A 15,733-nucleotide genomic window follows, 5' to 3' on the forward strand; every position below is an offset into this window, starting at 1 on the left:
ATATGTACCACCAACTATTTTCTGCTATGCTCGTTCTGTCATTCTGCCTCCTCTGTCAGGATGCAGCCACAGTTACGACCAAACCCCTTGTGACAGGGTAGTTAAAAACCTCCTTAAGCCTGTGCTAAAGGGTGCCGACCCAAGGAATCTTGAAAGCCCCTTTCAACCCAGGTATTCCAACCAGGCAGCACACAGAGCCCCAACACTTGTTTCACCAGCTTTTGCCAACAAGCCCCTATGCTGCACCTTGTCCCACCATGGCTTGAGCAAGGGCCCTAGTGCTCCTCCCATCATTTCATCAACTGGAAACCCCCCAGCCCTTGGTTTCCCAGATTTATCAGACATACAGTTAGCACCCCAGACAGAACCTGATGATCCTTCTCAGGTGCCATGGAGGGTGCAGCTTACAGAGACTTCCCATTTGGAGGTAGATGCCACCATCAATGGCATCATCATCTGTGTGTCCTCATGGACAGTCAAAATTCTGCCTTCAGCTGATCACAAGGGAGAGGAACACTTTTCTCACCCTCTGCAGTAGTCCACAGTTTACAGAAGCCCCTTCAGCCCTTCCCAAGGTCAGTCAAGTGCAATGTCCCTAAGAGCCAGCCAGCCTGAGGATCTGGTTTTGAGAGGTTCTAACCTCCACTGTGGAGTAACTCCTATACAATTCTAGTCAGGTCTGCACGGCAGCAGTTTATCACTGCATGTAGCTGCAGAGCTATGCACCACAAAAAGCAGGCAAGTAACAGCCTCTGCTGAGTTGAACCTTGCCCAGCTGGGTCAGAGACAGAGTTTATATTTATATACCTCTGTGTTACATGCCTTGTTTTTCATGGGATTACAGGTACATGTTAGATAATCAAGATGCAGTAAGCTACCAGAAAGAATGGTAACTTACAGATTGCTTCAGATAAGCTCCAGACAGTATGTCCTTTTACAAGTATTCCATTCCAATAATTTGGCCACTCTTACTCAGTGAGGCCATGCTGCAGATATTTCTAACTAGAAAGGCCTACAAAGGCATTAGCTTTTTTACTTACACAGACAAAACCACTCATAGACCAGACCTTCCATGATGCTCCAGGGAAGGTACAATCTCCTGGTACTTCTGAATCAAACTCTCCCTACCTTGAGGACACTGAGAAGCCCCCACCTCTACCTCCAGTGACCATGCTGTTAACACCCTGTGATCCTGCAAGCCCCAAAATTCATCATGTCTCTTTTCAGAGAAGTGAAAAAACAGTGAGTATTCACTTGCACCCACTTCCCCTTTTGACAGCCGCAGCCAGTCAGCTCACAAGTCCAGTGGGTCCTGGCACCTGACCAGGTCTACTGGAGCAGGACACTCTGCCTCCGTGGGGTAAAGCAGCTCAAACAATACCCTGACTGTAAAAGTTGTCAGTGATGGATGGAGAAGGGGGATCATGCTACACTTGGTGTAGAACAATGCTGAGACCAGCCTGATTCCATAACCCCAAAGTTGAACATTCTGACTATGTGAGGAACACTGTTTCCTGGTAGAAATTGGCACGGGTGAGAATGCAAAAAAAGTTCCTGATAAAGCAACCAAGAAGTGGCAGTATTGATAATTCACCTGACACTGCTGAGCTAAAGGCTGCTGAGCTGAATCAGTTGGCCCAGAAACATCTGACTGACAGTGGATCACTATAAAAACCCAGTCCCAGTTTTTATAGTGGATCACTATAAAAACCAAGCAGAGACTGGTTACGAATACATAACTAAAGGCCTGGCACTGGGTGCTCCAATAGTCTATTTGCATTCAAAAGAACCAGCCAGGTTCACAAGTACTGTGGTTTACTTAATGCAACAGACATGGCTCTTTTGGAGTGCTCTTTTGGAGCAGAATCTGCATAAACTGCAGAGAAGCTAAATATAGCCCTGACAGTACAATGGCAATCACAAGCTCAATTTCTCACATAAAAACACTCACCACAGCGGAGGACACAAGTCTTACCAAAAGGTGCCCCTTCTGCAGAGGGTGAGGAAAAAGTGTCCCTACAATTTTCATGTCAAATTCTCATCCCCCAGCTAAACACAAAATCAGGGCCCTTTTATACCTTATTAGCCATTATTGTCCAAAGTGCTGTGGGTGGGCAAATTTTCTGTTCTTAGTGGTTGTGTCGTATGCAGTATTTCTTGGTAGGAGGTATACCTGGTAGCAGTTGTACAAAACATTTCCTGGTATTGAGACTGTGCTGCTCTTTTCCCACTTTAAATTCCTACCCGATGCCATGGCAACAAAAACCTCCTTCAGGTTTCCATGTCTGCTCTAATCACTGATGTTCTGATGCGTGGGCTCTGTCTCATAGTGAGCTTTGCTATTTTCTTCACCGTTTTATGCTTCCCACACTCTTAACATACCCTCTTCTAGAAGTGTGTGTGGAGATTCCTCCTTTGAGTGGGGACAACTCCAAGGTTATTTCCCAAGGCTGAGTTAAAGAGCTGTGCCCACAGACATTGGTACGAGTAAGCAACATCAATCTCTACTTGATTATTTTGCCAGCTTTATCGTCTCTGTAATTATAGTTCACTATCTATACTGTGTAGTAATTAATTCTGATTAAGGTCCTTTAGTCTAACTAGTATTATGATCAATATCATCAGTATTAGCACCATATAAATAAATAATTTTTTCATATTGGCTTGCCTTCCTTTATCCTGTGGGATGAAGTTGTATAAAGATTCAAATACACCTGTGGAATTCCTTAGACATTAACCTTTGAGTAAGTCTTTGAGCTAGGACTGGATCCAGCACACCCAGACTCCTCTCTGAGGAGGAGTTTAGAAAGCAACAGGATCCTTTCTGCACCCTGTGACTCAACAGGAGGGTACATGTGATAAACCTTGGGTGAAACTTCCATTCTGCTTGTGACAGCTACCTAGGCATAAATTTTGCCCCCTCTCTGCCTCATACTGCAGTCTCAAAAGCTGCCAAAACCATCAATGCCATTTATCTTTGTCTTATCTATGCACAGTCAGTTTGGACATTAAAGACATTACACCAGTGTCTCACCCACCAGGCCTATCAAGCTCACTTTGCTTGGACTTGGAATGGCATTAATTATACCTTTACTCATTTACCTGCAGGCTATGGCTATAGTCCTGCCGCTAAGGTAGCTTGGGCAGTATTAGCTGAAATTTCTCCCATTCCTGATGTCTCTCATCACCACTATCTTGCTGACTTTCCTACCACATATAGATGGGAATCTTACACAAGAAATTATTCCAAATTTCAGCCCTCAAAGAACACCAGGAAGCTTTTATCTTCCTGGTAAATGCCAGGGTCCTGCCCAGAATGTGAAGTGTTGGGGTAATTTTTAAAGGAATCTTTTTGCATGCCAGTATCAAAGGAATTTCTGAAATTGTCTTGAAGTACTTTTTTTTTTTTTTTTACCCAATCTACTCCCTCCTCCAAATGCAAATATCAAGTCTTCTAGGTTCTAAATCTTTGTCATGAAAGGCCCAGGTTTTAGTCAGCTGGACTATTCTCTCTATTCTTTGCTGCACACATATTGCACCTGGGACTGGAGTATGAGCCACAAACACTTGCAACCCTTCTAAAAATATTCAATGATATCTGTATCTGTGCAATGATATATAACAAGCATTAAGTATAATTATTAAGCTAAGCAACTCATCAAATAACTGTACCCTCACCAATTATGTGCAGTGCAACACACACTGATGACAGAGACAAGAGGTAACTGTACCACCACTCTTAGAGTCAATAAAGTGGATTAAGTAGTCACACCAGTCATAGCTAAACTCCTTGACCAAATTATTGACAGTTTGGCTCAGGCTCACAAGGAAGTAAAGGCCTAGGCCATGACCAGGTCAAGGACTTTGCTAGTTGCAACCTATTCTTTGAAAACCCACATAGAACAGAGAGACACAAAGAGCTTTGATGCATAAGAGTTGGGAACACCAGCAAACACCAGCCAACATCAATAGCAGGTAGTTCTTCCAGAACTAATGAGTAAGGAATAAATTAACTTGTGGGTGCAAGGAATTTCATAGAAATTCCATGGCATTTCATTTGACTGCAAGCCAACCACTTTATTCCACAAATATGAAAGCCCATGCAAGCTTTTTTTTGATCTCTCCCAGCTGCAGGGTTGTAACCTGTCCTTGAGCTGGATCACCTCTAAGTTTCTCCTCGAGGAGAAACTTAGATCTCAGGTGAGTGATATTGTGCATAACTTTGTATCATAGAGCATTAAGATAATGTATTCATACTTTTGAATTATTATTATTGTTGTTACTGTATCTGTACAGTAGGATTAAACCTGACCAGGGTACTTTCTTAAGCCTCACTTTTATATTAAGCCTCACTTTTACATAATTTTACTTCAATAAAATCACTTTTCCAGCTATCTGTGCCAGTGGTTCTTTAAGTGGTCTAAATCTCCTCTACAAGTCTAAGTGAGGCACTCACAGTAGCTCTAAAATATTTCTTATTCATTGCTAAAAGCTCCCTTTAATAGAGTCAAAACCCTATAAACATATGCATTTCAGTGCCAGCCACTGTGGTCACAGCTATTTCGTACCTCTGCAGAACACAGTTCAGCAAACAGAAGATTCTAAGAACTGAAAGGACAAAAGTCCAGCTGCAGGCCAGCAAAATTTTGCTCTCCTGCGTCTGCTTCTGGACTTGTAGTGGCATGTCTCATTTTACCTAAAGTATTTAAGTCTAATTCAGCACGTCTGATTTATGGTATTATAGAAAAACAGTCTGAATCAACTAAACACACACAAAGAAAGGAGTACATAAACATCCATAATTCTCATTTTCCTCTCTTTATAACTGTATTTTAGATACATTTTAGATGTCAGAACAGCACTAGCACACAGGAGTTTTCCTGCCCCAAAATTCTTTGCAGTTGCATAGGAGGTAATTTGTTGGAAATTGCCTTAATCTCAGATTGCCAATCAATCACAGAATGTTTACAGTAAACTTATGTACATGTAGACTACTAGTCACTTCTCTTTGCAAATTCCCATTCCATCACTTCCAACAATATATTTCCCCCTTTTACCTATTGACTTCTGACAAATCCTGATGGGATTCATCCACTAGTCTTTAAAGAGCTGCCGATGTCATCGCAAAGTCTCTCGTGATGGTTTTTGAGTGATCTTGGGAGTCTGGAGAAGTCCCAGCTGACTGGAAGCTGGTGAACGTTGCCCCAGTTTTCAAGAAGAGGAAGAAGGGGGACCCTGAAAAGTAGAGGCCTGTCAGTGTCACTTCAGTGTCTGGTAAAATCATGGAAAACATTTTTCTGAAAGGTACTGAAAAACACTGAGGACAACAATCATCAGTCACAGCCAGCACGGCTTCATGAGGTGAAAGTCAGCTTGTCACACCTGACTTTCTTCTACAACAGGGTAACCCACCTAGCTGATCTAGGAAAGCCAGTACATTAATCTTTTTGGACTTCAGTAAAATGTTTATAGGATGGTTATGTTTTACTCCTGTAGCCTTCATGTTGCATCAGGCTGTCCTTCCCAGCCTTCCTTTACATTGTCCCCTCCCAACACCAGGACTCGTAATGTGATTTTATTCAGTGTTATCCCATACTGAATAAACAGTATTTCTCAGTTTGCTAGTGGGGTTTTTTGTTTGGAGACAAAGTGAATACACTTAATTCCCACAGTCTTTAAAAGCTGAGGTGCTCAGGTGGAGCTTTCTCTTGCCTTCGGCATGCCTTCTGGCTCCACTGGCAACAGTGGCAACTTGAGAAGCTGCATTTCCCAATCAAAAACTATTTCAGAGTGAATTTTCCAACACCTGCCTGCAGCCACACTGTTGAGCCCAGAAAAGCAGAGCAGCCCAGCTCCCTGTGTGTGGCAGGACGTCCCTCCTTACCACAGATGGCTGGTGCACATGGAAGAGATAACCCAGGCACGGTCAAAGACCTGGCAGGAGGTCATTGCTGGTGCCAGAAGGGCTGAGACCCCCCAACTAAGAATCAACATCTTGGTCTGGAGAGATGATGTGGGAAGAGATTAAGAGAAGTAAATGTCATTGACCAAAAGACACTGCTCTTTACAACTATAAAAGCCACACAAATTATTACGGAGATGGAAACCTCTCACACACTCCCTGGAAATGTGTAGGGTGGCTTCTCCTATGAAGCTTGGATGCATCTTTGTAGATACTTTTCCGGAAATTGAGAGGAAAGATTTGATGTAAGAATCAATGTATCTTACCATCCAATGCATCAGCAATTGGATGGTAAAATACATTGAATCCTAATCTATATTATTTCTTCGCTAGCTGTAATATAGGTACCTCAACCACACAGTATTGTCTATCCACTAGTAGTGTCTCTTTGTTTATCCTGTGTGGTAAGAAGTCTGGTTTAAGTCTTACGTCTGTTTTCCTTGGTCTATTCAATAAATCATTCATTTTGTAATAGACCTAATCGGCCGTTTTTAAGAACTTGCGAAACAAGAGTGAGTTTTGGGGTGTTGGCCACCTCAATTAAGTTACTGTCTACTGTCAAGGGCCTGGGCAGAGGCAGGGCCTGGTTTAAACTCCCCTCTCCATGCTAACAGCATGGTGACCCCAGCCCACCGGCAGTGCCTGGCTGGGGCCAGAGGCTCCGAGTCACACCAGCCCAGAGGCTCTGCCTTGCTGTCTTCTGCCGAGGGGAAGGCAAAGTCCCTCCACAAGTTCTAGCCCTTGACCGAGTACCAGCCACCAGAGAGATAAAGGGAGAGAAGGGGGCTGCTGCCATTTTCCCTTTGTCTGCTCCATGGCAGGCACCATCTTGGGGAAGCCATCACTCTGACATTTTGAGCTTCTCTTTGTTCCCTGGGAGATTTCAGCAACTTCCAAAAAAACTGGTGCTCTTACTGATATGTTTTGCCTATTGCTATTTTGGAGTTTTTTTAGTAAACTGTTATTTTTCCACTTATATCTCCTCTACCTGTTTCTCCTTATTGGTGTAAAGGGATTGTTTAAAACTAAGGGGAAGTAACTCATTTTAGAATGTTCCCCTAAATTGTCTTAAATCAAGGTTGGTCAAGCAGGATCTGCCTTTCATAAGCTCATGCTGGCTGGGTCTAATTCCCTGGTTGTCCTATAGGTGCCGTGTGATGTCATTCAAGATGATCTGCTCCATGACCTGCCTCAGTACAAAAGGCTGCAACTGGTATTACAGTGCACTATTTACTAAATTGGGATTTTGAAAACTAGCTTAATAATTGTCAAGAAGAGATTGGTTTTGGTCACCCACACTCATGACCATGGGCAAATCTCTTTCACTCAGCCTCAAGGAGTTACCACAAGAAGCATCCCCACTTCAAGGAAGAATCTCCACACATTCTCCTAAAAAGAATGTGTTAGAAATCCCTACCACAAAAAAGAGCTTGGGTTTTTATACGATAACGTGATTGACTGTCATGACCTACATTGCTAGGCTAGCTCAGCAGAACATAATTCATTTAAAATACATTATTAGTACTACCACTCATGGGTTCCTTTTATCAGGAAACATCTGTCTTCTACATCCATGCCAGTGCCAGTTCCTATCAGGAAACACCAGTTTCTTAACATCCTCATATTGTTGAATTTTGAGGTGTTTCAGTCAGGCTGATATCAGCATTCTTGAACATCAAAAACAACATGGCCACCCTCCCTCCATCACTGGGTGATTTTTGCAAGTAGGGTGCAGTTCAAGCTGTTTCACCCCCACTTAAACAAAAAGAACAACTTGTTATGCTCAAAAATTTTCAATTTTAGTATTTATGTCAAAAAGCTTTGAAATTCCATTTCAATAAGGATGTTTGATGCAGGACTACAGCTGCAATTTCTACTTATTATACTTCATGGTAACAACAGCAAAATGCTGAAGTACTAAGGCCTGAACAACGACCTTGGGCCAAAGTTGACCTCTAGGTAAACCTTCCAACCAAATGTTGTATCTGCTCATTGGCAAAACATGGTTTCAGTATTTAGAACCCAGGCAAGGCCAAATCTAGCCTTGGTTGGGAGTACAGGATCAAAGACAACTCCCTTGGTTTGTCCTTGAGTGCTGGCCAGGCTTTGGAAGAAACCCAGCAGGAGAAAGAAACCAGACGTTCCTCTACCAGAAGCTATGGTAGCTTGTTTATTTAACAGAATAAAAATGGGACTCTCACAGCTAAGTCGGAAGCCTCATTTCCTCTGGGTGGAAACACCTGCAGGTTTTCCCAGTGACCGGGAGTGGCTCTCCAGTCCTTTGCTGTGACAGTAGCTTCCCCCAGCTGACGCTTATCCTATCTTATATTTTTGTAATTCTTTGCAGTTTCATATATTAAACTACCCTCATTCCTTAAGTTGGTGTGTCTTTTCTGACCCTGCCCATGGCAAAACAAATTTAGAAAAACAACAAAATGAGCATCAATCTCTGACTGTGCCTTAAATATTAGTGGGAACTCAGAAATTCTGCAGTTGAGATATTACAATTTTGTAATTGAATTTCAGGACTTTTTCAGGGGATAGTACAAAAATCAAGGAAAAAGCATGCCATGGCATCTGGCAATGGTCCCAATCCACTGTCCTAAAGCTACTAATTGCACCCAGCAACACTGTCATAAGTGTCATGGGAACCGTGGTCATAGTCAATGGACTATGAAGAATAAAGAAGTCATTCTTCTCACCACAAATGAGCTAATGGAGATAAACACCATTCCACATATCAACAACCAGAAGCACTAGATACAGAAAAATTGGAATTAGCCATAAGCAACATCTCTTCTGCAAGCACTATAGACACATCAGGCATTTGGAGGAACCATACTTTACAAGGAATTTTAACATTCTAGTTCTCCATGGTACCAAGCAACACACCAACACCAGCAAAAGTGATGCCATTGTTCAGAAGAAAATTAAAACTTCAAGATTGTATTTGATTGCTTCATTGTATCAACCAAGCATTTATTGCTTTTGAATAATAGCTGTAAGCCTGAGAAAGCAATTTTCAACAGAAAAGATTTGTGGGGAAAAGGCATTAATAACAGGGACTGCATTCATTAGACAAATTGACATCACTGAATATTCCATTCAGAATCCTACAGGTGAAAGCTTTTCTAATGGCAGCATCAGACTCCTTTATACAGGAATATCCTTGCCTCTGCAGAAAAGTTCATGTATATAACTGAAACACTGTACTTATAGCTGTATTATCTATAGCTCATGCTTTTCTAGTTGTGAACATTACTATGATGGAAGAAGGTCAGCTAAAGATGAAACAGAGTCCTAAGCTGCCATTTCTTGGATGGAACAACACTTTTAGAAAATACCTACCCCTACATTTCAACTGCAAATTTCTATTTACCATCACACTGGTCTGCCAGTGGGCATGGTCAGCACAAAAGACACAAAACACCAACTTTAAGAAATAAGTGTAATTTACTCTAGTTTAAAACAGCAAAGAATTACAAAAAGATAAGCTAAGCAATGCACGCAATCGCTACTACAGAAGATTGCCTGTAGTAATTAAGAAAGGTACCTCACCTAATATTTTATTATCATCCAGATCTGCACTTCAGCTGGGGAGCTCCAGCCACAGCGAAGGACTGGAGAGCCACTCCTGGTAACTGGGAAATTCTTCAGGCACATCCACCCGCAGGCCAGCTCTCCGTCTTCGCTGTGAGAGGGTCCAGCTTTTATGCCGGTGAATAAACAAGCTTCCATACGTTCTCTGCAGGAACATCTGGTTTCATTCTCCTCCCGGGTTCCACCCAAAGCCTGGCCAGGGCTCAAGGAGGAACCAAGGGATTTGACTTTGACCATGTACCTCCAAACAAGGCCAGGTATCGGATTTCATGGCCCTGACTGGCCTCTAAACACAGGAAGAAATACATTGTTATCCCACTACATGTTTCACTAATGATCCTGCATCTTTCAGTAATAAGCAGATACAAATATTATACAATGTTTGGTTGGAAGGTTCATTGATAGTCACCTTCAGCTCAGGGCCTGTTGTTCAGGCCTCAGTACTGCACAGACACAAGTGAAATGCAGAGAAACCACAAACATGCTTCAGCCTCCGAGGACTTTCCAAATTCCTTTCAAGTTTCAATGCACATTTAAAGCACTGTCTTACCTCCCCAGTAGTTGTAGACATCCCCTTCTAGAAGTATTGTTCCCTAATCATCCAACGCCTAATGACCACTCATTGGAGACGAGCTTGCAAACTATGTACAGGATACTGACTGAAGTGCAAATTAAGTTAACTGAATTTCAGTCATTGAAATCTTTCACAAGCACATACCAGAACAGCTCTTTGGCATATTTGCATTTTATTGAGACCATTTATATCCAGCATGAAGGCATAGCACTACCTTCCAGGTCACAGGAGTATTTTTAAAAAGTCTTTTTAAAAATCTTCTGATTGGTGAAGTTTCCTGCCTGCTATAGGTTATAATATCAATCCTTCCATTAAATTAGCTTCCTTGAAATTCCTCCAAGTATAAATTCATACAGGATTTTTACTCTACATTTCCACTGCCCTATGCAGTTTTGAAGCTCCTGAGAACTTGAATTGCTTGTGCTTTATCAAGAAGACAAATAATAGTCAGCAACATGATAGTAGTGTCTAGCAAATGTGTGAAAAAATAAAAATCCATTCCCTGTCAGCAATGAGAAATTACTACAGTTCTTTGAAAAACTGCGTGTAACAGTATTGAATATGGGTTAGAAATGCTTTGAGTAACAAAGACAGGTTGCTAAGTTTGTATTTTCCTTAACCATATTTTCTTCTCCATTTCTACCTCTTCAGTTGCACTGATGCTGCCACTTGTGATGCTTCAGGATGAACCAAACTAGACAATAAAATGGCATCCACAATTTCACTTTAAAAAGGAAAAAAAAGATCACTTCAGCAATCTCGTGTGTCTCTTCAGACAGGTGTGGAGCTCTCACTGCAGGAACAGGAGCTCCTCACTGGTCTTGGCTCCTAGAAGGGACAACAGTCACTAAGCTTCAAGTGCTGCTTTTACCAAAGGAGCAATGACCCATACCAACAATACCACCAGAGTCTCCTATGTCCTGATGACCAGTGATCTATCAAAAGATCCCCTGGCAGATTTGGTACTCCAATTTCCTGTGCAGCACCAGTCTCCTTTCATCAGTGCACTTTAACAGTTTAAAAAGGCAAAGATTAGCATTACCTAATGCTAAAAACCATCATGGGTATTTTCACTATTTCTCCTTGATTTAATTTTTTCTTTCCTTTTAAGTCACCAGCAGGCTCTAAGGTTTTTCACAAGCTCTCATAGCTATGCTTAGCAAAGCAGGAGCTCCTCTAGGAATCAAGAGAATTGAACTGCACCTTCTTGGGTTTCTGCTCCCTCTTTTACTCCTTCTGCTGTGTCTTCATCCATGCCTTTTAATTTATGGGGTGGGGAGTACTGCACTGCCTCTGACAACTGTTAGTCTTCAACACAAACAAGAAAGGCTCAACATCAAACTAACAGGTTAATTATTACAAGACCACAAATGCTATGACAGTCTCACATCACATCCCTAACCCACTGATATGTTGTTCATGGATGCAGCAAATGAAACCGAACAAAAAAATGCAAATAAAACAGTTGGGAAAGGCTGATTTGTGTAAATTTTAGAAATACATAAAAATATTCTCCTACCGAAACACCTTAGCCTGCAGAAAACAATCCAAGTCAGTAATTTGTTGGCTTCTAAGGAGTGTGTTTGAGGGACAGCATCCTGCAAATCAGAGTATTTTACTGATTTACAACTATTTTTTTGAAGATTAGTAGGAAGGGAGAAGAGCAAAAAAAAAAAAAGTGTGTTTTAAATAGAAATCAGAACCATAACAATAAAAATAAAACTTCTAAAAATTCTAGCAGACCAATGAACTGGAAAAAGTTTTAGCTTTTATTTAGAAGGAAACCAAAACACTCCACAAGAGAGTTGACATAAAGCATTCTGTAATTTATTTTTTTTTGTCTTCTGCCAAGACATCAGACAATATATTATTTTCTGGGGAAAAAATACTGTTTAAGCTTAAACTACAAAGAGAGATGGATTCTTGAACTCTGCCTCCCAACTCACTACAGTGAGCCACACAAACACACTGAACTAATGGGTCCTAGTAAACATCTTGGGAATCACAGCAGTAAATTTTCCAAGATCTTGCACCTTGAGACCCAAGGGAACTTTTATGCTAGCACAGGCATCAAGAGTAAAGGATTTAATTTTGTGGACAGCAATATAAAAGCAATCATTATCACAACTCTGTTTTCTCTGCCAGGAATATCTGTTTGAATGTTTTGGAACATCAGTTGGCCAGTTCAAGGGAACAAGGTGATAAGAGCCCAGTTAGGAGTTTTTGGTGTTTGTAACAAGTTTTACTCCCATCATTCTCAGATTAATATTTTCTCAGGAGAAAATATTTACCAGGAGTCATGATGAGTTGGGTTTGTTTTATTCTATTTTTAAGTTCCCCCAGGAGGCTAGTTAAGAGCAGGGAAATGCCCAAAGTTACCACGAAGCTCCTAGAAAGAGTTGAGTCAGCCTCTAACAACTTCTAGGAAAACAACTGCCAGCATTCCTATGGGCTTCTGAAACACATCCAGTGCTCCAGCAGAAAATCTACTCATGTTCTACCTGATGCCTCTGGCTTTCATCCATGCCACGGACAAGCAAAGCACTGGAAGAAAGTTGCTACACACTGATGAGGTACTCACACTTTTTTCTCACATTTCCATCTGCCTCTGCAGATGGAATAAATAAGTTAATTCTATCAGCTACACTACTCGGACAACCCAAAGCAGAAACAGCGAGCCTACACCTCTTTAAATACGTTCTGGGGTTTTTTTTTTCTTTAATAGTATAAACAGTTTTATCAGTAATACCATAACACACGACTGCAGGTGTCCCTCTTACACAAAGCAGAGCTCCGGCTCCTTACCGCACAGCTTGTGATGTCTATCTGAGAGGCTGAAGCAAAAAAAATCACTAACGCTGGACTTTCACGGCAGAATTTAAACAGCCAGTCTTCAACCCTGACAGCGATTACATTCTCTTTTCAGTTTTGTTTCGTGGGGTGGGGGCCAGAGGGTGAGAACACACAAGAATTGGAAAATGTTGTTGTTCTGGGTGTTTTTATTCTCTTTCAACCGCATCTCCCTGCATTGTCGTACCCTACGGAGAAATATTGCAAACAAACCTCTGCGTCCTTAAGGTGATCGGGCCGAGGGATGCGTTCCGGAGCCTGCGCATCGCATTGTCCTTGTTCAGACACTCGCAGCACTCTAATTGATGGGAATTGGTTCTGCGAGACGAGCAGCGGACAAGCTGCCGGGCCCGGCCGGGCCCCCGCTCCCGGGGAGCGGCTCCTGGCAGCCCCGCGGCCGGAGGGGAAGGGAGGACAGGACGGCACGGCCCCGCCGCCCCCCGCCCGCTCCCTCCCTCCCTTCTCGCCGCCGCAGCGCACGTCCTCACCGAGCCCAGCCAGGGAGTCGTCCGCAGCCCCGACTGTCGGCCCCGCTGGGAGACGGAAGGAGACCCCGGCTCCGGACAGCGGGGCGGGAGCTCCGGGGCGGGAGCTCCGGGGCGGCGCCGGGGCGGGGGCGGCGCGTCCTGCCCGCCCGGCGCGGGGTGCGGGGCTGGGGCCGCCGGCGGAGGAGAGCGCGGAGCCCCGGGGCTCGCCCGCGGGCAGCGGCGATAGATTGAGCCTCCTGCTCCTCAGATCCCTCCAGGCTAAGCCCCTCCTCCCTGCCCCTTTCCCTGCCTCCCTTCCTGCCTTCTCGGCTCTCCAGAGAACTCCCACAGCTCCCTGCTCCAAGCGCGTCACGTTGAGACTTAAGACGCGCTTTAAGAAAAATAGAGTGGTCCTTTCACATTCCCCCACGGACTGAGGACCAATTGAGACTTCAGCTAGAAGAAGTGTTATAAATATTCTGATAAAAGAATCGATTTAATAATGTAAAAAGGCAGTTATGATTATGTAATAAATAGGTGTGATTCGTGCTGATAAAATTGAAACAGTAATCAATATTGATACATTAATATTTGGAAATAATAAAACAGTTAAAGGTGTAATGCCAAGAAAGAAAGGGAAAGAAGGGGCTCCCCCCCTCTTCTCCTGCAGATGTTCAGAACAGGAAGAAGCAAGAGATAACTTTTACTAAATTTAGTTGGAAGATAGGAAAATTTGGTAGGACACCAGGAAAATGCTACTTATATGAGATTGATTGCTTTAATGCTAGAACATAATATTGGCTCTATACTGTTATAAATAAGAAGCTTGACTAGGCTAATATTCAAGCAAAAATTAATTTATTAATTAATATGGTAAAGTATGAGTAAAACAGCGCTGGGTACAGTGGGGGAAGTTTTCCCTCTAATTGCACACCGATGGTTGAGGCCGACAGGTATTTATAGGGGTACACACAGCTTTCTCAGCAGTTTTGATTCTCAGCAGTTTTTATTCCTAATTTTTACATCACAATTCTATACACTATTGTGAGTTAGTTTTTCTCAGGATGTACCCCAGAAAGGAGTATCCCCAGATGGTGGGGTTCGACTTCTCAAAGAAGAAAGAGGTCTTCCAGCTGCTGTGGTCCAAACTCCAGATGTGTGTCTACCTTTTATTTGCAAAGACTATAAATCTCATGATGGTGATGCCTAGCTTCCCTTGGTCAGCTTCCCTTGGTTGAAGCTATCAATCCTTGAGTTGATGTTCAACTTCCTTTCTCAAGCTGCTTTTTACTGTTTTGCTAAGGTGTTGAGATAAGCATATTTCCTTTACATACATTCTAAACCTATATTTTTAAAGCTCCTTATTACAAGCAATATTCTAAAATTATATTTCAAAAGGTTATTACTGCAAAGCTGTTTAAATGCTTAGCTACGTGCAGAAAGTTCCTGTCCAGCAGCAACATTCTTAAAGCTTTAATTCAGATGTTATTTGCAAACAAAGGATAAGTTCCAAGGCCTTTTTCCATGCTTTATTCCCACAGTAATTTTTTTAGAATTCATCTTTTAATTGTTCCATGATCAGTTTCCACACAAATCACAATCACAAGTACACACACTACCTGTATGTACCTGACACGAAACACAACTTTGTATCTCACAAATACTATACCACCTTGGTGCGTATGTGTAATCCAAAAGGTGAACTGCAGGACACCGAGGAAGAGGAGAGGCCTTCCTCAAAGAAGACCCCCAAAGAGTGGCGCGACCCCCTAAAAGAATGGTGGAGCACGCGTGGTAAAGGTGATGATGAGGGTGGTGACACAAGTGTGACGGATCGAAAATGGGAGGAGATGGTAATGACAGACAGCATAAAAAGGGAATTTTGCGTTGACAAGCTGGTTCGTGAGGTGACGGGAGTCAAGCCCTGCCCTCCGTACCCTACGCAGTTATTTCTGCTTATGCACTATTATCCATAGAACCAAATTATTCTTTATTCTAGCCAAATTATATTGTCAATATGTCAAGTGTATTCAACTTTATATATTTTAAGCTACTTAATTAAAATGGCTGTTGCATTTAATTTTGTTTGGTTTGTTTTTTATTGGATAATTGGGCAAATATAACAATTACAAGTAGAAAATTGTGAAGTATAAGGTATAGGAATGTCAGGAGTGCTGTTTTTAAAATATGCAGCAGAAACCTTGCCAAGAAGCTAATGAATGTCATATGTTTTGTTCAAGAAACTGCAGACCCTCCCGCAGAGCAGCTATGCTGCTTGGA

The 15,733-nt window shown here is 42.4% G+C and overlaps 1 protein-coding gene across 15 annotated transcripts in view; it reads right to left on the reverse strand.

Moving 5' to 3' along the window:
- Positions 1 to 15,500, reverse strand: part of RESF1 (retroelement silencing factor 1) — a 44,717-nt gene extending 29,217 nt beyond the window's left edge. For 6 of the 15 annotated variants that reach the window (XR_005952227.1, XR_005952228.1, XM_041398909.1 and 3 more), the window contains exons 1-3: positions 13,200 to 13,351; positions 9,521 to 9,848; positions 5,058 to 5,235 (exon numbers count right to left, since the gene is read on the reverse strand). The gene's annotated coding sequence lies outside the window, so the exon portion shown is untranslated. Of the gene's footprint in view, positions 1 to 5,057; positions 5,236 to 9,520; positions 9,849 to 13,199; positions 13,352 to 13,474 lie in introns of those variants that run through there. The other 9 variants (XM_041398899.1, XM_041398900.1, XM_041398902.1 and 6 more) reach the window with 9 other exon arrangements.
- Positions 15,501 to 15,733: the final 233 nt, after the last annotated feature.

This window comes from Onychostruthus taczanowskii, unplaced genomic scaffold, assembly GCF_017590055.1.
Source record: "Onychostruthus taczanowskii isolate IOZ18803 unplaced genomic scaffold, ASM1759005v1 scaffold15, whole genome shotgun sequence".
Taxonomy (NCBI): domain Eukaryota; kingdom Metazoa; phylum Chordata; class Aves; order Passeriformes; family Passeridae; genus Onychostruthus; species Onychostruthus taczanowskii.